The sequence below is a fragment of the Pistacia vera genome, unplaced genomic scaffold (assembly GCF_008641045.1).
Source record: "Pistacia vera cultivar Batoury unplaced genomic scaffold, PisVer_v2 Contig179, whole genome shotgun sequence".
Taxonomy (NCBI): Eukaryota; Viridiplantae; Streptophyta; class Magnoliopsida; order Sapindales; family Anacardiaceae; genus Pistacia; species Pistacia vera.
The window spans coordinates 920416-927687 of record NW_022195887.1 but is presented as its reverse complement, the minus strand read 5'-3'; the positions used below and the strand labels follow the sequence as shown (position 1 = coordinate 927687).

Sequence of the window (7272 nt, the reverse complement as noted above, 5' to 3'; positions counted from 1 at the left end):
AGCAAGAAAAAAAAGAATAAGCTGTCATTGAAAGAGAGATCTACAACTTGTCGATGAGAGTTTTTAGGTTTTTTTTTTTTTTTTTTTGTTTTTGATTAAAGGTGTTCGAGGTAGATTATAAGCACCTCAATTAATCTTTCGGAGTTTTAAAGTTGACAACCAAATAAACCGTTAAGTAATTACCCTAGTAGGGTATGTGAGAACTTGAATTTAAGAACTCACTAAATAAAATATTTTGTTTTACCATCGACCATCCATTGATGATTATGATGAAAAGTTAACCTTCTAAATATATATATATATATTATATGAGAGAGAGAGAGAGAGAGAGAGAGAGAGAGAGAGAGAGAGAGGAGAGAGGATGAGGAGAGAGAGAGAGAGAGAGAGCTAGAAGATTAGGTATATAATAAGATATTTATTTTCGTATGTTCCCATTTGATTTCTACCAAATATTAGTAATAGACAACAATAATAACTTAAATCTGCTTCGACAGAAGAAATGATTTAGTCTTAAAACTTTCGTTTTGACGCAGATAAACAGACGATGTCACCACGCGGTCGTTATATTCTAACTAAAATGACATAATATACATTGACTTTCCTCAAGTAACGACATGAAAATTGACAAATGGCCACCCCACACAACTCACCTACTCCCTCATTGACAAATTACCTCTAACTCGAAGTCGGAAGCTTCTCTCCGGTTCAGATTTGTACAAAAAAAACAAGAGTTTAAGTTTATCTGCATGATTATATTAAATGTTTTGATTCATTTTGGTTTTAGTTTTAACATCAAATCGTACAGGTTAAACAAGATGTTAGGGATCGCCCCTCAACCACCGCGTTATGGGCTCACCGTAGAGGAGATCTGAGTCAACTAAATGCAAGATTCTGACCGTAGACTACCCAAGCAGAAAAGTCCGCACATACGCGGGTCACACTAGTTGGTGCCATCTCGTCACTCATAGAGGCCGGTTATGTACATTATAGTTAAGATAATGCAATCATTTATTTTATTTATTTTAAGTCTGGACCTAAGCTTCCAGAAGGTTACCCAATATGCAAGCAGACCTTACCAAAGTCCCAAGAACATGATCGCGATTAGACGAAATGCCCTTTCAATTGATAAATACAAATTTATGAAAAATAATATATATTTCATATCAGATTTATATAATATTAATAATAAAAAGCTTTCAGATTTTTCCAAAAGTATAGCTTTTGAAAGTGACGTGGTGAAGTAGAAGCATGCCTAAACATGAATATGGGAAGTTCATTTCATGGTGCTGAATTTTTATGGGATTTAGTATTAAATAATTGGTGATTCGAATGCGTGCTTTTAGCATAAACTTCCAAGGAGGAAAATCCGTATCGAAATTTCTATTGTTTTCACCATAACGCGAAAGTCAAGAAGGGTAATCAAGTAATTTATATTGAACCAACTTGTGGACTTAGAACGTATTAACACAATAATCAAATGATATAATAACATTTAAATATATTATAAATAGGACATAAGGTGGAAGAGTTCCATGTTGAATATCAAGAATATATTTTTATGCAAAGAATGGCATAAATTCATAGAAAAATTCCAAGGAAGATAGAAGGAGTTTCTCAACATTGGGATTTCAGAGAAACGTTCGTATTTTGAATATTAGTCTTGCCTCTCCTTTAAAGGTCCCTCCTAATCCTTCTCATTTCTTCATCTTTAACCTTCTCCAAACCTACTTCTCTCTCTTTCAGATAACAACAAGATTTTGACATCAACGCTTGGATCTTCATCTGATAAACCACTAGGGCTTTCAGGAACCATTCATCATTAGCTAGACTGTCGCGAAGAGAAATTTACGGGAGATATATTTCCCAAATTGTTCGCTGCTAAGAGGAGCCTAAATACAGACAAGCCCAAGAAGGCAGTGACAAAGCAAAGCTCATTCCAGAGGCTTTCATTTTGGATTTGAAATCCCGTTCAATTACGCTTTCGGAAGATCTTTCCGTATCTCTTGCTGGTTCAAACCTTCATGTTTTACGTTGGCCGAGCTGAAGGTGATCACGCAGAGCTTCTCGTCGAGTAATTTTCTCGGTGAAGGTGGATTTGGACCGGTGCACAAGGGGTTCATCGATGACAAACTTCGGCCTGGTTTGAAGGCTCAGCCGGTGGCCGTTAAGCTTCTGGATTTGGATGGTTTGCAGGGACTAAGGAGTGGTGGTGAGTACTTTCTGGACAAAATTGATAATTATACATCATAATTAAAGATTTTTACAAGGAATTGGAGTTTCCACTGTTTTAAATATTAACTTATCTTCTATTTCCTTTTTTTCCTTTGAAGACAGAAGTTGAATTCTTGCACAATTGAGACATCACATTGGTGAAGCTGATTGGGTATTGTTGCGAAGAAGAACATAGGACTGGTTTATGAATATATGCCACGGGGCAGCTTAGAGAATCAGCTCTTTAGAAGTACGCAATATATATATATAAAAACGTTTTTTCTGAAGTTTTTTTTGAAGCAATGAGGAGACTAATGTGATTCTCCTTGTGTGTGCAGGATATTCGGTATCACTACCATGGTCAACAAGAATGAAAATTGCTCATGGAGCTGCAAAGGGACTTGAGTATCTCCATGAAGCTGAAAAAACTGTCATATATCGGGATTTTAAAGCTTCAAACATCTTGTTAGATTCAGTAAGCATTTTACTATTCCTCTATATCTACACCCAAAATTGCATTTTTTTTCCTTTCTTTTCTATTTTGGCTAATGTGATTTTTCTTATTCTCTAGGATTACAACCCTAAACCTCAGATTTCGGGCTAGCAAAAGATGGTCCAGAAGGAGATGACACGCATGTTTCCACAAGAGTTATGGGCACACAAGGCTATGCCGTCTGATACATCATGACAGGTAATTAACTTTATTGAAAATACTATTTTGTGCATTTCCATCTCTTAAAGTTTCTTAGCCTTGAAATAAAAGTAAATGTTTTTCAGGTCACTTGACTGCAATGAGTGATGTTTATAGCTTTGGGGTAGTGTTATTGGAGCTTTTAACAGGAGAAGGTCGGTGGACAAGAGCCGTCCTCAAAGAGAACAGAACTTAGTAGAGTGGGCGAGACCTATGTTGAATGATCCCCGGAACTTGGTCGAATAATGGATCCGAGACTTGAAGGCCAATACTCAGAGACGGGCGCCGAAAGGCGGCTGCATTGGCTTATCTCTGCCTCAGCCACAGGCCAAGACAAAGACCCACAATGAGCACTGTAGTTAAGACTTTGGAGCCGCTCAAAGACATGAAGACATTCCAATAGGAACATTTGTGTTTACAGTTCCAACCGACACTTTGCGCAAGGAGGAAGATGTAAAGGAAAGTGAAACAAAAAGGGAATCAAGGAAGAGAGCAGTCACCATCGCCAAAATCACAAGTCACTAATCACCGTAGAAATCAGTATAGGTCACCAAGATCAACAACAATTGACCAGATATAGGGTGAAGTCGCCCTGCACCAGTGCAGTCGGACGACTATAATATTATTAATTTACTGTAAATTAATAGGCATCTAGAATTAATAGGGATTAAGTGTAAGAATTGAGCACTCTTGCGGGGAAGAAATGTTTCTTAAATTGATTCTTTCAAATACAGGAAATTTCTATTTTTTAATTTTTAAATGTATATGGATTTTTCTTTATTTATTAAGCAAAAGACGATCAGATATGGACAACAACAACTTAGATATGTATCATTCAACTTTATCAACTACAGCTAAGCAGTTTGAACATACAAAACACGGAATACTATTAGTGTTAATAATAATCCCACTAATCCCATCTATATTTACATAATTTGGATCATGTAGCAGCCAAAGGTGTAATGACTTGAGGGTGTTTAAGTTTTCTTTCTTTCTCTCTCTTGTTCGGATCAGATCATATAAAAACAACCCTCGTTTTGAGGCACTAGTCCTTTCTTTAATTGAAAAATAGACAACAATGGTAGCTTTCATACTAATTAATAACAAAACATTTGATACAAGTGTTTTTTCTTTTATCCGTCTCCATGTTGATTGAGCTTCACACACTGGCATCAAAATTCATCACCTTCATCATAACCATCACCACCATCTACGCAAATTTAAGTAAAAAATAGAAATCATAAGTTAAAACTTGTAATTTAATTTAAATAGATACTAAGTTGCTTAAATAAAATCAGAAAACATAAATCTTTAGAATCCTATGCATAATCCAAGACAAAGCAAGTTTAATAAGGGTGATGAACCATACTAATGAATGTGCAAATTCTTTCTAGAATCTTCTACCAGTGTAATTTTCTATGAAAGAATAATGTAATACTGATGCTTAACCAAATGAAATAATAGATTTACCAAACAAATATCAAATACGAAACTGTATAGACAGAATAAAATGCATAAATCATAAAAAACACAGAACACCAATTGCCAATCAAAGCAGTGAAGTATCCACAGGCAAAATTTGTAATCCAAAAAGGTAAAGGTCAAACAACAAAACTGATAATGAACAAACCAATCAAAAATCCTTCGAGCTAACACACCACGGCAAAAACCACTTCTTCCACAATAATAAACCTTCCTAATTAACCAGTGTAAAGGCCAACCTCCACAGACCATCCAACAATTCTCATATAATAGCACAAATAACAAAGAGCAGGTCATCACAACATAATCAGGGAGGGTAGCATCAGTAACCAAATCCCTTGGAAGCAGACAAAATGAATCCAACCACATAACAGAGGGCACAACCAATCAGTAATTGTACCAGGCAGACAAAATTTTATACTTTAGTTATTTCGTGGTAGTATGTCAAGGTTTAGTCATCTGAACTATTCAATACAGGCAAGAACATCAACTAAGTTGTCAAAGTAAAGCTTAATTCTTATTCTGCAGTAACATTCAGTAAACGCTACTTTCAAGAACATCAATTATTGATTATTGAAGCTGGATTGAAAATGGCGTGTTTATTACCTGGATCGAAGAATGGAGCTGTCGTCAATGAATGGAGTTGTCGCCGTCGATTTCCAGCGATGAACGAAGCTGTCGTCGACTTGTCGTCAATTTCCGGCGAGGGAGGAAGACGTCTTCGATTTCCGGCGAGCGAGGACAATTTCAAAGGGTTCAGATGCGATTTGGGTGGGATTTTAGAGAGAAATCTTCACAGAGAACAGACAACAGAGACAAAGCTGAAAAATTTTTGCAGAGAAGAGAGAAGAAGCTGAGAAATTTGTGTGAGAAACTGAGAGAGATGAACTGATTCAACTGAACGCGATGAGAAGAAGCGTGTATTAGGTTTAGTTTCATTTTTAATTGGACCGGTTTATCAATCGGTCCGGTTGGACCGGCGGTTCGCTGAAAAAATCCAGTTGTTTAACGGTTTAATACGGTTCATTGCTTATAACGGTTTTAAGCTTAACCCGAACCGGACACGTGACCGGTTCCTGGTCTAACCGGTTAGACTAGCCGGTCCGGTCCGGCTTTTAAAACAATGGTTTTCACCCAATAAGGGAAACACTATTTAAGGAACAAAAAAGGAAATTTTGGGGAGTTCACTCGCTTGGGAGGTAAAGGAACGTGAGAGAAGAAGGAGACAAAATTCATCATCCTTGGAGAGATTTAATGAAGGACAAAAAAATATATTTATAATGATTTATTGATTTATTTTAATGAATCAAAATAGCAAATGATACATTATACATATATAACATATATATTATGTATTGACATATAATTACAGATAATAATATATTATGTATAATACTTATGTATAATGTATCATATGTATTATACATTAGACATTATATATATACATATATAACATATTTATTATGTACTAAAAATAATTATAATGATTTATTATATTTAATTTATATATGCAAATTTAGCTTATTATATTTAATATAAACAATTTCTCTATTATTATTTATTACCCATTTGTATATGATTTCACTCAATGTTCCCACATTTATATTATTATTATCATATTTGAATTCGATCAATTAATAATATGAAACAGTTAATTATTAAAGTGGAAATTTCTTGACAAATGCGTTTTTTCTTTTACATTAGTAAATTACTAAATTGTGTCTTTTTACATCATACATGATACAATTTATTGTGTCTCTTCATCTTTATAGTACAATGTATGGATTCTTTGAATATCACATAAAATTCCTCTTTGTTCTTCTAATTAATTGGGAAATTTAATTTAGAACAATTTTAAATGTCGATTTAAGTAATTAATTTGTTCTTGTATAATTTATGACTTCATTGATTGATTTTTAACTATTCAAATTAATTTAAGATTAAACGGTTAAAGTAAAACCTTACTACAAATATTTAAGTAGGGCTATTAAAAATCCGTGGATTATACTGTTTTTCTTGTTTATTTGGTAGGATTTTCGGATATTTCCCATTGAATTTAGGCCTGAATTGCTACTTAATTCGTTTATTTCTTGCTTCAGGTCTAAAACGTATTTTCGGATCAAAATGAAGCAAATCGGGGTCAATTGATTCAAACTTGAGAGTTTTCAGAGTTCAGAGATTTTCGGAGGTTGATTGGAAGCACCCTTGAGGTTCAGCGAAACAAGAAGGAAAGAGAAAATCGAAGATTCAAGTATTAAAGTATGCAAGGGGAGTTTCATAAATTTGACCAAATGAAGACAGAGTTTTGCCCCGGAGAAAAGCATGTCGCGGCATGAAACTCTCAGGTTAAAGATGTATTTTTTGCATGTCGTCGCGATGCCGTGGCGAAAATCAAGTTTGCCTCAGCGAAATTTGGAAAAATTTGTTTTTTTAGAACGCTGCGTTTTCTTTTATTGTTTTAGTTCCTAGGGTTTTAGCCGACTATTTAAGAGAGACTTAGCTCGTTAGGAAGAGAGAGTCGACGTTCTTAGGAAAGGGGAAGAGGAGAAGGAGATTTGAAGAATTTGGGTCTCCAACTTAGGGAAGATTTCATTCCTCTTCCAATTTCTAGCATGTTGAACTCTTTATTTGTAGTTTATGTTATGTTTTTCTTTACTTTGAGTATGAACTAACTCACTTTTAGGTTAGGGTTTTGATGTAACTTGGATTACAATGGTTTATTATATAAGATGTTGTTTTGAGTTTAATTGCTTGGATTATGTGTTTATTCTTGTTCTTAATGCAATTGGATTTTGGGTTTTTGATTCAATTGAATGTTGAGCATGATGAGACTGAGAAGTGATTTATGTGCTAGTTTCTTAGAGTAAACACCGTAGATTAAGCAAACG

The 7272-nt window shown here is 34.7% G+C and overlaps 1 pseudogene; it reads left to right on the top strand.

Moving 5' to 3' along the window:
• Window positions 1-1258: 1258 nt before the first annotated feature.
• LOC116126331 lies at window positions 1259-3427 on the top strand (annotated as a pseudogene).
• The last annotated feature ends 3845 nt before the right edge of the window (window positions 3428-7272 follow it).